We start from the raw sequence: 16,086 nt of genomic DNA on the forward strand, positions 1-16,086 counted from the left end.
ATGGCTCAGTCAGCTGAGTGTCTAACTCTTGATTTCAGCTTGGGTCATGATCCCAGGGTCATGGGATTGAGCCATGCATCAGGCTCTGCATTAAGCATGGAGCCTGCTTGGGATTCTCTCTCTCCCTCTGCCCCTCCCCACCACCACTTGCACCTCTCTTTCTCTCTCTCTCAAAAATAAAACAAAACAAAACACCAAAAACTAAAAATAAAATCTTAGGGGCACCTGGGTGGCTCAGTCAATTAAGCATCCGACTTTCATTCAGGTCATGATCTCACAGTTCGTGAGTTTGAGACCTAAGTTGGGCTCTGTGCTGACATCTCAGAGCCTGGAACCTACTTCAGATTCTGTGTCTCCCTCTCTGCCTGCTCTCTCTCTCTCTCTCTCTCTCTCTCTCTCTCTCTCTCTCAAAAAATAATAAACATTAAAAAAATCTTAAAAAAATAAAAAATTGGAAACACCAACATAGTTTATTTTATTCCTTGCAAAGATTCAGAATTTTTCTCTAAAGTTAAAGTAACTAAAATATTTGTGATGATACTTAAACAAGTATAAATGTAAAGTAAACATATTACAGTTGAGATATAATATCATTCACACACCCACTCTCATTTATATTAGTTCTTATAATTACATATAAAATATAAAATGCAAACCTGTACAAAGTATTTTCTTTAATCTTAATGGGTAGTTTCTAAACTGTGATGTTTATGATGATTCTTAATGACAATATTAATTTTATTGTATGTTAATATTAAATCACCTTTAAAAATTCTTAATTGGAATGTAGAAGAAGTAGCTATATTTATTTAAAGACTTTTTAAACATTAAAAAAAAATAGTGTAAGGAAGTGGTCCAGTTTCATTCTTTTGCATGTTGCTGTCCAGGTTTCCCAACATCATTTGTTGAAGAGACTCTTTTTTCCATTGGATAGTCTTTCCTGCTTTGTCTAAGACTAGTTGACCATATAGTTGTGGGTTCGTTATCTAGATTTTCTGTTCTGTTCCATTGATCTGTGTGTCTGTTTTTGTGCCAATATCATACGGTCTTGATCACTATAGCTTTGTAATATAAAATCAAAATAGATGAAAGACCTAAATGTGAGACAGAAAACCATTAAAATCCTAGAGGTGTAGATCACAGGCAGTTACCTCTTTGACATCAGCAGTAGCACCTTCTTTCTAGATACGTCTCCTCAGGCAAGGGAAACAAAAGCAAAAATAAACTATTGGGACTTCATCAAAATAAAAAGTTTCTGTACAGTGAAAGAAACAACAAAACTAAAAGGCAACCTACAGAATGGGAGAAGATATTTGCAAATGACATATCTGATAAAGGGTTAGTATCCAAAATCTATAAAGGATTTATCAAATTCAACACCCAAAAAACAAATAATCCAGTTTAAAAATGGGCAGAAGACACACCTGGGTGGCTCAGTGGGATAAGCGTCCAGCTTAAGCAAAGGTCATGATCTCATGGTTCATGGGTTGGAGCCCTGTATCGGGCTCTGTCCTGACAGCTCAGAGCCTGGAGCCTGCTTGGGATTCTGTGTCTCCCTCTCTCTCTGCCGCTCCCCTGCTCACACTGTCTCTCTCACTCTCTCTCAAAAATAAGTAAACATTGGGGCACCTGGGTGGCTCAGTCGGTTGGGCATCTGACTTTGGCTCAGGTCATGATCTCACGATCCATGAGTTCGAGCCCCACATCGGGCTCTGTGCTGACAGCTCAGAGCCTGAAGCCTGCTTCAGACTCTGTGTCTCCCTCTCTTTCTGACCTTTCCCCACTCGTGCTCTATCTCTCCCTGTCTCTCAAAAACAAATAGACGTTTAAAAATAAATAAATAAGCATTAAAATACTTTTTTTTAAATAAATAAATGGGCAGAAGACATGAATAGACATTTTTCCAGTGAAGACATGGAGATGGTTAATGGACACATGAAAAGATGCTCAACATTACTCATAATCAGGGAAATACAAATGAGATACACTGCAATGAGATATCACTCCACACCTGTTGGAACGCTAAAATTAACAACACAAGAAACAACAGGTGTTTGAGAGGATGCACAGAAAGGAGGATCCTCTTTCTTACACAGTTGGTGGGAATGCAAACTGGTGCAGCCACTCTGGAAAATAGTATGGAGTTTCCTCAAAAAGCTAAAAATAGAACCACCTTACCATTGCAACAGTTGTACTACTAGGTATTTACCTAAAGGACACAAAAATACAGATTTGAAGGGATATATGCACCCAGATGTTTAAATAGCACTATCATCAATAGCCAAATTACGGAAAAAGTCCAAATGCCCATTGACTGATGAATGGATAAAGAAATGGTATGTATGTGTACACACACACACACACACACACACACACACTAGAATGTTACTCAGCCATCAAAATAATGAAATCTTGCCATTTACAATGACGTGGATGGAGATAGAGAGTATTATGCTAAGTGAAATAAGCCAGTCAGAGAAAGACAAATGCCATATGATTTCACTCATATGTGGAATTTAAGAAACAAAGCAGATGAACATGGAGGGGAAAAAGAGAGAGAGAGGCAAACCAGAAAACAAACTTTTAACTGTAGACAACAAACTGATGGTTACCAGAGAGGGGCGGGTGGCGTTTAAATGGGTGATTGGTATTCAGGAGGGCACTGGTTGTCATGAGCACTGGGTGTTGTATGTAAGTGATGAATCACTAAATTCTACATCTGAAATTAATGCTATACTGACTTTAACTAACTGGAATTGAAATAAAAACTTGGAGAAAAATTTTTTTTAAAAATAAGCATAAAAATAAATGTTCAACATTAACTGCCTGCAATAAAAGATTAAAAATAATACTAGGAAATATATATTTGCATATTTTAAAAACCCTATAGTTAAAGGGATACTTATACCAAATCTCATATAAAATTCTATATCAAAATTAGGTCATCTGTCTGATATATCCCTTGTGAAAATTAATACAAGGAAACTCATTTAGAATGGAATCTGGAGGCCAGCAAGGAGAGCTCTCACACCCTAGCACTCCTTGTCAATCGCAGACCCAAAGACCTTGCACTTGGATGCTACTTTACCCTATCTCAACTGAAGAAGAAAATTTTTCCTCCTCCCCCTGCAACAGCCCAGCCAATGAGAAACTGTCACAACTCATCCAATGAAAAGCCCCTATACTTTGAACTCCCAGTTTAATCCAATGGACTTTGTGTGTAACAGCCCTCCCAGGTTCCCACTCTCCTCTATAAAAGAGCAGTCTTTTCTTGTTCTCCCTGCTTGCCTATGGTTTTGCCTTAGCTTCCTTATCCCACATTGCAATTCTCTGCTATTCCCACATGAACTTATTTTTGCTGGTAAAATAACTGGCAATTTTGTTTTTTCAGGTTAACATTACCTGGTGATACGAAGTGCAATCCAGAGAGGCCCCCAACAGCCCCAAAGCAGGTGAGCAAACAGGTACCAGTACCCACAGAACCAATTGAGCTCACTGCTTTCTCACTGACCCTGGAGTTTGAGGGTGAGTTTTCTCCTGGATTTTCAGCTTTGCTCTCTTTGTGTTCAAGTCCTCTAGGCTTTAGTCAGGATCTCTGTTAAGGCCTTGTTTTTCTGGGAGTACTAATTTGACCTTCAGTCTGACTCCTTTTGAGAATCAGACTGTTTCTGTTGGCACTGTGCCAGTTAGAACTGTATTGGCCTTTGATCCAACTCCTTTTCTGCACTGGGCTGTTCCTATTGGAACTGTGCTGACCTTTGGTCTGATTCCTTCTGGAACCAGGCTGTTCCTGTTAAAACTGCTGTTTAGGAATTTTTATCTTTGCTTTAGAGAAAAACCTTCAAGAAATGGAACCCCAGCCATCAGAATGCTTTGAGGGTGCCTCACTTTCCTTTACTGGGACTCTGGCCAGTTTTATGTCTAAAAACCATGGTCCACCTCATGCACATGTATAACTAAATGGACTAACTTTACAAAAAGTAATTTGGGACACCAACATCCATTATGGGGAATTTTCAATCTCCCCAGACTTGTTTTATTCAAAAAATGAATTAGAAAACTATGCAAGAAACAGGCAAGAAACAGATAACTGAATGGGATGCCTATTGTAATTGGTAACATGAAGCTTCCAAACTTTTTCAGGATTCTAAGTTTGCCTCTTAACAAAATACTATTTCTAAATTAACTGAGGCAAACAAACAATTGAAAGAAATCAAAATAGCTTCTGAGACCTCCTTTCCCCTCCCTTATCTTCATCTACAGACATATGGCAGCCACCTTGTGCTCAAGCCCTGCCTCCAGCACCATTTTCCTCTTTCTCTCTGCCAAATTTCTCTTTTCCTCTGAATCTCTCTCCGCTTTCTCCTCTCCTGAACCTATTAAAAATTGCGTCTTTAAAGTTAACTCTTCTGAGGATCTAAATATACTCTTAAATTTTATCTCCCCCAGACTAGGGCTGGATCGCAAACCACAGTTAAAGGGTTTCCTAAAGTGACAGAGGGCCCCCCATAAGTTTGCTGAAGAATTTAACAGTTATTCAGACTCACCAACTTGGTTTCTCAGATTTCTATCAATTAGTCCACATGCTTGTTGGTGAGGACCAGGCCAAACATCGGATGGAACTAACCCAATGGGAACATCCTGAAGCAAATTTAGAGAAACAACCCCCTAACTTTTGGCAAGATGGCTAGAATACTCCCTGGAAATCTCCACAGAGCAATTATAATAGCTTTTCCTAAGCCTGCTGATTGGAACACATTTCAGGATTGCACACAAAAGCCTGATGGGCCTGTTCAAAGCTATTACAAAAGACTCTAAATTGTTTTTAAAGAATCTGGTCTTCCTTTAGATGTTGAATCCACTTGGGTAGCATTTAACTTTTGGCTTATAAATAGGCTGAACCAGGATCTTTCTCCTTTAGTTAAAAGGACCAAGATGGAATCGGAACCTATACCCATTTCAGATTTAGTTAACTTGATAAACTAGCTCACTCATATCCTAGATAAATCAGTCACCTAAGAGAAAGACCACTAAAATGCTTAATTTTAACTCTGGCAAATGAAGGCTCCTGAACTAACCAAACCTCCTAGTTTCTGCTATTATTGCAAAGAGCCAGGGTGTTGGGGAAAAAACATTGCTACCAATTTATTTTATTTTATTTTTTAAGTTTATTTATTTATTTATTTTGAGAGAGAGAGAGAGAGAGAGAGAGAGAGAGAGAGAGAGAGAGAACAAGCAAGGTAGTGGCAGAGAGAGAGAAGAAAGAGACAGAATCCCAAGCAGCAGGCTCCACGCTGTCAGCACAGAGCCCAGTGCAGGGCTCAAACTCACGGACTGTGAGATGATGACCTGAACCGAGATCAAGAGTTGGATGCTTAACTGACTGAGTCCCTCAGGCACACGAAGATTGCTGCCAGTTTAAGAGCTCCAGGTACCTTCAGCCCTCCAGCCAGCCTTTCCAATGTCCTCCCAATTCCCAGTGGGGGGGATGGGAATTTCTCTTAATCAGCTTGCAGAATCCACTCTCCAGTTTGGGAATGAATCTCTCAGTATTGACACCAGAGCTACAGACTTGGTGCTCAGCCCCACTGCTATAAAGCAGCGCCTGTCTCAGAATACAAAAACAGTTCAAATAGCAGGGGTCTCTAATAAACTTCGACAGATCCCTGTCTCTAACCTATTCCCTTCAACATTTTTTATTTGTTCCATCTCCAACAACACTGTACAGCTGAGTCTGGGGACACTGGTTATTTGTTCCTATTGGATTAGCTACCATCCTCTTTACGGGCAAAATCCTGAATTGGTATTGGCACAATCCACAGTGCACCTCCCATCAAGATTCACATCAATTCCTCAAAAGCTCCCCCCCAGAATACCCTATAAATAAAGAAGCTCTTCAAGACATCAAGCCCATAATAAAAGATTACAAGGCTCAGGGCTTCATTATCCTCTACACTAGTCCCTATAATATCACACTTTTATCTGTGAGAAAACCCAATGTCTGAGGCTTCAGGTTCGTCCAGGACCTCTGAGCAACAAATAACCCTGTTACTCCTGTTATTCTTGGCCCCCGGTTATTCCTGACCCCCATAGGCTCTTGACATCCATTCCCACTGAAAGCAAATTTTTCACTGTAATTCATCTATACAGTGTGTTTTTTTTAGTATTCCAGCTGATAAGGGTAGCCAATATCTTTTTGCTTTCATTTGGGAAGAATGGAAATACACCTGGACAGACATGCCCCAGGATCTTGCAGAATCTTTATTTTTCACAAACCCTAAAAATTGGTTTGGATGACAGAAAGTTTTCTGCAGTCTCCACTTTGTTACAATACACAGATGATTTGCTTCTCTGCTCTCCTTCTCAAACCTCTTCGCCGGAAGACAGAAAACTTTTGGCAGTCTTCTTAAACTCAGATTCGGTACTTAACTGCATCTGATCTTGAAACAAGGGCAATGTTTGGATCCAAATGAAGCCCCTCAGTTACTGCTTATGCTGAGAGATTACCTTTGACTCTCTGTGGCAATTTACAGGAAACTCCTCTAACCAATGCAGATTTTTCATGACTTATTGATGGCTCTTATTTAAGGGATGAAAATGGCAAGTATTGTGCTAGGTATGCTATTGCTACTCCTTTTGAAGTCATTGTGGTAGCACCTTTACCTTTGGCTATTTCAGCCCAACAAGTTGTTACATGCCCTGACTCGAGCTTGTACCTTAACCAAGGGGAAACCCGCAAACATTCACACCAATAGTCAGTATGCCTTTGGGGAAGCTCATGACTTTGGAATGTTATGCAAACAACAAGGTTTCCTTACCTCCAATGGGGATAAAATTAAAAATGTTTCCTGTGTCCAGAATTTATTAGATGCCATACTTTTGCTGACTTCTCTGGCTATCACTAAGGTTCCTAGGCATTCCAGACTCATCTCCCTGGAGGTCAAATGAAACCAGTAAGCAAACCTATGTTATGGTCCAAAGGAATGATCATTTGGAGAAATTGACAATAAGAGATATCCAACAATTAGCCCCAGAGAGGGAAAAACAATATTGGAAAACTAGTAAGTCTGGTTTGGACCAAATAAGAATCCAGCCCCTATGAAATTCTAACAGTACCACTAGCACTGAACAAGCATTAAACCATTCGTCTACTGACAAAATAATAGCATTTATAAATCAATATTGGTGGGGAAATACTAATAAGGCCACAAAAAGTGCCTACCTCAGCTGTTCAACCTGTCCAAAGCAGAATCCAAAGAAACCTGTTCGTACAAATGGATTTCATAGAGCTTCCCCATCTCATGGACATAAATATGTTTTAGTCATAATTTGTATGCTTTCTCTCTGGACCAAAGCTTTCTCTTGTAGACAGGTCATGCTTCCTTTGTTGCTAAAACTCTGTTAGAAAAGATTACCCCTGGGATGCCTGGCTAGCTCAGTTGGTAGAGCGTGCAACTCTTGATCCTGGGGTTGTAAATTTGTGCCCCACATTGGGTGTAGAGGTTACTTACAAATAAAACCTTAGAAGAAAAGATTACCTCCACCTGGAGAACCCCTCTTGAACTTCATAGTAATCGGGAACCCTTTTACCAGTCAGGTGCTTCAACAAGCCTGTGCTGTTTGGCCAGTTTTACAATGCTTTTATTGTGCATACCATCACCAATCCTCAGGGTCAGTGGAACACACTAATGGCACTATTAAGACTCAATTGGGAAAATTTGTGGAAACCCTCAAAATACATTGGCCGAAAGGATTGCCGTTGTTCCTTTTAAATCTCAGTCCCACCCCCTTGGGAACTCACAGACTTTCATCCTTTGAGACAGTCACAGGCATCCAATGCACTTGCCCTCTGCCTCCTTTGACCCACAGTTGATAAAAGGAGATATACTTCAATATTGTAAAGGCCCAATTTCTTCTATTAAAACTAACCATGCTTTGGTAGAGCAATCTTTTCACTGTGCACTCCCAGGAGATGAAAACCTTAAAATCATGCCTTGGCAACATGGAGATTTCAAAAGACACCTCCAGAAAGACTCTCTTCAACCTCACTGGAAATGCCTTCATTAGGAACTTCTAACCAACCCTTATGCCACCAAAATTGGGGAAATAGACTCTTGGATTCATGTGACACATCTAAAGAAAGCAACAAGCCCTGACTATACCTGCACATTATCTGGTGACCTAAAAGTAAAGATTTCCGGGAATCAAAACAGGTGACATTTGATGGGACAGCTTTCCCAGGATGTCTGGACCAGGCCTGTATACCTTTTTCTCATTGTTGCTGCTTCTGTCTCTTTTGTGGAAAGACCATTCTCTTATCTGCTTTTTCAAATTCATACAAAAGGGAGAAACCTCTTACCATCTTTTGGAAATAGCCTCATCATGATCCTATGACAAATTAATTTTCACTTGCTTTTTCTGAAGGCTTGGAAAATTTAGAATTCACAAAAAGTCTTTTCTCATCTGAACCATTAACTGACTCTGGATTCTTATCCAAATTCATGGTTTCTGAATTTACAACTCTACAATATCACTGAGAACACATTTGGTTCCAAACAGTTCTTTTGAGATGACACTTTTTCAAAAACACTTTTGCAGTTTTGCTGTTTTGCAAAAAGTTCATCAGCTATTGCTTCCTGTTTATACCTGTACCGTATCTTCCCAAATCCACTCAGTTAATTCTGTAGTGTGCCTTTGCAGTATTCACTATTTTGTGTTCATGGTTGCTTTAGGCAGAGGTTTCTAGGAGACATACATGACTACAGGTTTACCATCATGAGAGAGCCTTTTTCCCCTAAATAATAATAATCAGTGCCAATAAATATCTCAGTTGGCTACTTTCACACCTAGAGTCCTGGTGTAGAACCATCATGCACGATTTGGAATTCTCATGTTACTTCTACTTCTTCTGTTTTATATAATTATTTTAAGTTTTGTATTTTGTCACCTGTCAAGTTTTTTAAATGATGTACCCAATAAGGCAATGCTGGTTTGATGCTTTGAGACGATCTCCAACACTTACAGTTTTAATAAATATGGACTATAGATGGGAAGTGCCTAAGAGGTCTCCCCGCAACCTTCCTTGTTACTCAGATGTGGCCTCAGTGTTTTTCAGCTGCTATGCTCCTTTTCTTTGACATGGGACATGACAACTAGGAAAGATTCTTCTTGGCACTGAGGGACAAAACTACTAAATATGGAGAATCTAACTCTTGATCAGTGATGCTTTCAAAGAAAGATCTTGGTGGGGCGCCTGGGTGGCGCAGTCGGTTAAGCGTCCGACTTCAGCCAGGTCACGATCTTGCGGTCCGTGAGTTCGAGTCCCGCGTCAGGCTCTGGGCTGATGGCTCAGAGCCTGGAGCCTGTTTCCGATTCTGTGTCTCCCTCTCTCTCTGCCCCTCCCCCGTTCAAGCTCTGTCTCTCCCTGTCCCAAAAATAAATAAATGTTGAAAAAAAATTTTTAAGAAAGATCTTGAACAAAAGGGTGAAATATGAAAATTAATAATAGGGAATATCATTTAGAATGAAGCTGGGAGGCCAGCAAAGGGAGTGCTCTTACACACTGGCACTCCTTGGCAGCTGCAGAACCAACAGGAAGAGAGAGGGACCTTGCAAGTGGATACTGCTTTACTCCATCCCAGCAGAAGGAAGAAAGTTTTTCTTACTCCCCTGGCAACAGCCCGGCCAATGAGTGACTGTCAGAAGTCAGCCAATGAAAAGCTACTATACTTTGAAATCCCAGTTTACTCCAATGGACTTTTTGCTTATAATAGCCCTCCCAGCTTCCCCTTTCCTCTATAAAACAGGGTTCCATTCCTTCGTTCTCTAGATTTGCCTATGATTTTGCTTTAGTTCTAGATTGTAATTCTCTGCTATTACTGGACAAAACCATTCTTGCTGGTAAAATAACTAGCAGTTTTATTTTTTAAGGTTAACACCCTGAGTGATAGGACTTCTACTTTAAGATAATATTCACAGGAAGATTGGAGTAATTTGTTATATTAATGACCCCAGTGACTCAGGACCCCCCCTCCTCCCCCATATCCATGCCTTTATGAAAACCCTTAACTTTGGGTTTGGCCATGGGATTTCCTTTGGCCAAAGGGAGTAATGCAGACAGAGGGTTGGTACATGCTTGTACACTGGGTTTTGCCCTCGTGGAACTCTGCTTACCATGACTGTGTGGAGAAGCCTCATGCCACCTCTTTGAGGAGGAGCATCCGAGGGAGAGGGAAGCCTAGTCAGCCCCACTGATTCCAGTTCCCGGGTGACCGTCCCAGCTGAATGCATCCTCCAAGGGAACGTAGCCAACCCACAGAATCATGAGAAATAAGAAATTGTTATTTTACGCCACCAAGTTTTGGGGTGCTCCATACCAAGACCTACACAAAATCTAAATCTGAATTAGTTAGGCTGAAAGATAATCATCATACAATCCTCATGTTAGAGCCAACTGTATTCTTCTCTGATTGAAAAATACATGCACTCTTTTAAAAGCCCAGAATGAAATGGCAAAGTAGTATACACTGACTTATGACTTACTTAGATTTATTTTTTTTAATTATGGTGTATAATAATATTGTGGTTTTTAAACAGGTAATATGGTAAAAACAACATATTATATAGTACATTCAAGTTAGTAAGAAAATATTTTTAAAGATGGACCTGGAATCGCCAGAAGGCAAGGATGCTTTCAAAATGTTGAGACACCAGAGTGCCTGGGTGGCTCAGTCTGTTAAACATCCGACTACGGCTCAGGTCATGATCTTGTGGTTTGTGAGTTTGAGCCCTTCATCGGGCTCTGTGCTGACAGCTCGGAGCATGGAGACTGCTTTGGATTCTGTGTCTCCCTCTCTCTCTGCCCCTCCCACTCATGCTCTCTCTCTCTCTTTCAAAAATGAATAAACATTAAAAAAATGTTCAGAGACCTGGAAGCCTGCTTAAAAGGAGTCCCCACGGGTTAAAACAGGAATCTTATTTGCTTCAAAAATCCAATCAGAATTATACTTAATTAAAACATGTTAAGACTATAAAAAGCCATGAGTCCATAATAATACTCATAATAATACTCTCTTGGAATTTATTTCCTCTCCAAGTACTTAGTACTTTATTAAAGTAAACTTTATTCAGAGTAGAAAAAAATATTGAAGTTTAACTGTAGATCTCTCTTCAGGATGGGTTAAATATACAAAGGATAAGAGAATCTTAATGGTATGAGAAAGACAAGACTCCCTTTCCGTAAAATATAAATAGGCTCGTGAGACTTCCTGCTACCCCCACAGCACCCACCCCCTTACCGGACATTCCTCTACTAAATTGTTACCAAACATTAAAGAAGTGGAGCAAGGCATTCCCTGAATAGGCAAGGGAAGTCATTCCACCTGACCCTGGGGCTGTAGATTGGGAAACAAAAATTTTAAATCTTGAAGCCAAGTGGATTTTACCTTTTAAACAGACTTTAATTTGTGGAAAGAATCATTTATTTAAATTGAACTACTGAATAGTGGTTTTACTAGCTGTTTTGAGGTTGGTTGCCTTTTGTGGTTACTAAAGATGCTGGATTACAGCCAAATGTTCACATACTGAGCCTTTTTTTTTTTTTTTTTTTTTTTAACTAGCACCCAGAAGGTGAGGTTGGAAGAACGGTCATTCCAATCTCAAATAATCTATTCCTGTTGAGCTTATTTGCTCTATTTGCTCCTTTCCCAGGAGATGAAATCAGTAAATAATTCACTTACAGTGCTTAAATATGTGTGTGTGTGTAATATATATATATTATAATATAATAATATATATATTATATATACTACAATATATATAATATATATATAATATATATATATATTAGTTTTTTAATTTTTTCAAAGTTATACATGTGCCTGACTTAAAGAGTTAAATGCTTCCAACAAGACTTCATTTCCCTCAAGGCAACTACTTTCAACTTTAAGCTGATTCTTTGGTATTTACCTCCACTTATCTAAATAACATGCTCATATTTCTACTTCTTGGTTTTTCAGTCAGCCATTATCTACTGACTTCTTGATACGAAAGGCAAGGAGTCAGCTTTCTTCTGCACATTCCTCTGCACTCTACCACCACACATGTGTACTTCTAGTCTTTTAATTCTCACAGCATAATTTGCTCATCCTGCCCAATCAGCAGGAAGTCATTGATGTCAGAGATTATGGGATGTGCTTCAGGATATCCAGAAGGTGCAGATCTCTTTCGGGTTTTTTTTATCACACAGGATAGGAATGTTAACATAGCCCCGGGCCACACTGTAAATGTGTACTTTTGTCTGTTTTGTGGGAATGCCAACTGTTTCTGATCCTTTCTTATGATTGGAATGGAAAAGAATGCGTTCACTAAATCAACGATGTGCACCAAATACTTGAAGCTGTATTAATTTACTTTAGCAAGTGCACTACATCTGGCACGGCAGCTGCCATCAGACCTACTAATTGGTTGAGCTTTACAGTAATCTGGTGTCATCCTTCAGAGACCATCTATTTTTTGCATGGCCACATGACGAGTTAAATGGAGCTATGATGGGAATCTGCAACTCTGTATCCTTTAAACTCCTAAGAGTGGCCCTAATTTCAGCCATCCCTTCTTGAGATACAGTATTATTTTGACTTCTGGTGCCATGGTTGGCTGGGGAGGGGAGGCTATTTCAGAGACCCCGACTTGGCATTCTGCACTATGATGGCTTTTTTACTTCACAGGCAAACATCCCAAGGGGTTTGTACCAATTGTCAAATATGTGAATCCCATTATAGTTTGGGGACTGGGGAAATGACCATTGGGTGAGACCACATACCCAATGGACCCACTCTGAGCCAGACCTTGTCATCTATTAACTGGCCTCTATGCTCCCACTCTAACAGGGTCATGATGATGCTTTTGGTCTCTGGGTATCAGTGTCAATTCAGACCCTGTGTCTAACAGTCCTTGAAATGTCTGGGTATTCCCATTTCCTCAAGGTACAATTACCCAGGTAAATGACAAAAGATACTTTGGGGATGGGCTAGGAAAATCATTACCATTTATACTTGAAATGTAATAGGGTCCTTCCTCCTGAGGCCTTCTTCAGTCAGTGGATTCCAGGTCTATAAACTAACTCAGGTGTGCAAATGGATTAAAGAACAGTGGGTGACTTTATTGAATGAAGGATTTTACTCTCCTGGTCATTATCCTTGATTTTTTCTTCTGCTGATACAAACTAAATAGGACCTTTGTTGGCTGCCTGTTTTGCCCCTAAGGATACCATGTCCTGTTAACCATTTCCATAACTGTGTGGGTTAGGTCCACATTATAATACTTGTAATTTCCTGGCTTCTGGTCATTGAGCACTACCACTTGGCCTCTACTGCTTTGGGGTCCTGGCATATGCATTGCTATCAGTGAACCAGGTTCTAGAGGCCTTTACTACCTTCAGCCATGACTTGCTGAGAGTCACCACAAATTTTGAGTGGTATTCCTGCCCTTTGAACCAATGCATTCCTTATGGCCTTGATAAATGGCCTCTGAGCTGTCCTTCAGAACAGAATTATCATAACCTTTGGGCTGTACATAGCACATCCATTCTAACCTATTCACTTCCTTGAGCCTTTTAATCTTTTCATGTCCTACCTACCTGCCCTAGCACTTCTGGCATTTCAGTTTTAGTCAAAGTCACTGTTTTTGTTTTTTGTTTTTGTTTTTGTTTTTCATCCTTCTAGGAGCCATCATAGCAGTGAGTTCACACAACTCTTGAGACCCTGGCCAGGATGTTAAATATTTTGGGAGAGTGCTCCACCATCAATAGAATTCTCCCTATCCCATTTTATGGTCTGGCCTCCTTTATCAAGCCTTCTGTGAATCCAGTCCCATGCATAGTCCCCAAGCTCCTGGTGGTACATGCTGGTTAGGTCTTACATCTTTTTTGGGGAATAGTCCTTTACCTCCATTATTAGGCACAGCACTTCTCAACTAGGTTATGCTATAAGCCCTAATTATAGGCCTAGTGGCCGGAAGATTTGTGTGTGCATGTGGCGGCAGGGGGGAGGGGGGTCTACTACGGGAGGGGGAAACATGTTGCCTTCCAGTTAGAAGCCTCTGCAAAGTCTTCTAGCACAGGAAAGTGACAGTTCTTGGTAGGGAGGAGTGAGCCACAGTCACTAGGCATCTGAGGAGCCCAAGGATTGAAAATCTTTAGGAGCACCACCCAGATGACCCTTCCATGTTGTTGGAATGCTAGATTTTCTCAATCATGGCCCTGACCTTGGCACAACAGACCTGCCATTTTTGGTTATTTAACCATATTTTAGCCACTCTAAAGTTTGAGTCTTGTTGCTTGTCATTCTCCACCCCTTCCCTGCTAATGAGACCTTTTTTGTGTGTGTACAATAAAGAGGTTCTCTGGCTTTCATTCCTCACTTGCAATTGCCTATTACCTATCCTCAGTTGTTCATTATTTTTCTGTAACCAGTGGAGCTTAGTAATAGCCATCCAGTTCTGTTATTCTTATCACTCTTTTACCAATATCTCAAATGCCTGAAATGTCACACCTCTGGTGTTCCCTTCCACCTGGTATATCACCCCAGTTGGACTATCACCTTGTGCCAGGGGCTGCCTGTGCTTCATCAGCAGGTGGTCCATAATCCATCTCCCAAATTCCATCTTATTGTCTACTCTCTCCAACCAATCCTGGTACCAGTTATCACAGGTAGGGTTCTTGGGTAGCAGACACTGGGACAGAGCATAGAAGATATGGAAGGAAGGGAGAGGAAGCAGGACTGGGCAGAGAAAGAAGTCAAATTCTAATACAGGTGTAATAAAGCTTTGAACAACCTGCCCAGAAGCTCCAGAGTGAATATCATACATCAGAGGTGTCCCATGGTGGGCCCTAATGGCTGAGCCTTTCTATTCCAGTCTTGTGCAATCACCCAATATTGGCTGCCCTGGAAATGTCATAACCTTGGGCAAGGCTTCTCTCTGCAGCTAAAGTAGACCCTGATGGAGCTGACAAGTGGAGATAGTCCCCGCAGCTTGGGAGCAAGTCCTTCCTTGAAGGGTGTTCTGGGCATCATGTCCATATCTACTACTAGGGCAAACATAGTTATCGAGCACATCCTCTTCTGCAAAGAACCAAACAATACGCTTTTTTTTTTTTTAATCTTCTGCTCCCCCACCTGGAGAAATCTTTTTTTTTTTAAGTTTTTTATTTTGAGAGAGAGAGAGAGAGAGAGAGGAAGCGAGTGGGAGAGGGGCACAGGAAGAGATAGAATCCCAAGCAGGTGCCACACTCAGCGCAGAGCCAGAGGTGGGGCTCAATCTCACAGCCACAAGATCTCGACATCAAGAGTCAGATGCTTACCCTACTGAGCCACCCAGGCGCTCAGGGAAATCTTTTATTGAATCAGGAAAGGAGAAGCATAGCAGAGAATATTTGTCTTCCAATATCAATTGTATACTTCTTCCTTGATGTTATGACCTCTTACTGGACATACAGACACAGAGAATAAAGTTAGTTCTGGCCCATGGGTTGTAAGCAGGAGTGGTGTGTACAACTTCCAGGAAGTATTTTTCAAGGGAGGAGGCATGATCATCTTTCCCCTTTTCTCTTTTCTGCTTATTAGAATGTAGACAAGATGGCTGGAACTTAAGTAGCCATCTGGACCAGAAGGTAGAAGCCACACATGTCGAGAATGGAGGAAATTAGGTCCCTGATGGTCATGGAATCACCACTAATTTAGACTTCCTACTTCTGCACTCTGTTTATGTGATGAAGAAATAAATGTGCATCTTGGCTAAGGACACTTAAAAAATATTCTGTTTCTCATAGATTAACCTATTCCTATCTGATGCAGAATTTGAGCCCTAGAAACTTCCTACAGCACATTACATGACCTTAAAATAAATGAACTGTCACTTTAGTGGAAGCATTAGGGCAATGTGTGGTAAAGACTCAGATATTGCCACATGGAAAACTGGTGACCCTTACTGTCCAGTTGCAAGATATTTGTAGCATGAGGGAAATAATTGGTAAAATTTATAGAACTTGGTATTTGCTGGCTTTAAATTTTTGCCAGTTTCAGCAAAGTT

General features: G+C 40.6%; 1 protein-coding gene across 1 annotated transcript in view; it reads left to right on the plus strand.

Annotated features, from left to right (window-relative positions):
- The first annotated feature begins 3,316 nt into the window (after positions 1 to 3,316).
- Positions 3,317 to 16,086, plus strand: part of USP1 (ubiquitin specific peptidase 1) — a 29,118-nt gene continuing 16,348 nt past the window's right edge. The window contains exon 1 of the mRNA XM_053214174.1: positions 3,317 to 3,525. The gene's annotated coding sequence lies outside the window, so the exon portion shown is untranslated. The remainder of the gene's footprint in view (positions 3,526 to 16,086) is intronic.

This window comes from Acinonyx jubatus, chromosome C1, assembly GCF_027475565.1.
Source record: "Acinonyx jubatus isolate Ajub_Pintada_27869175 chromosome C1, VMU_Ajub_asm_v1.0, whole genome shotgun sequence".
Lineage (NCBI taxonomy): Eukaryota > Metazoa > Chordata > Mammalia > Carnivora > Felidae > Acinonyx > Acinonyx jubatus.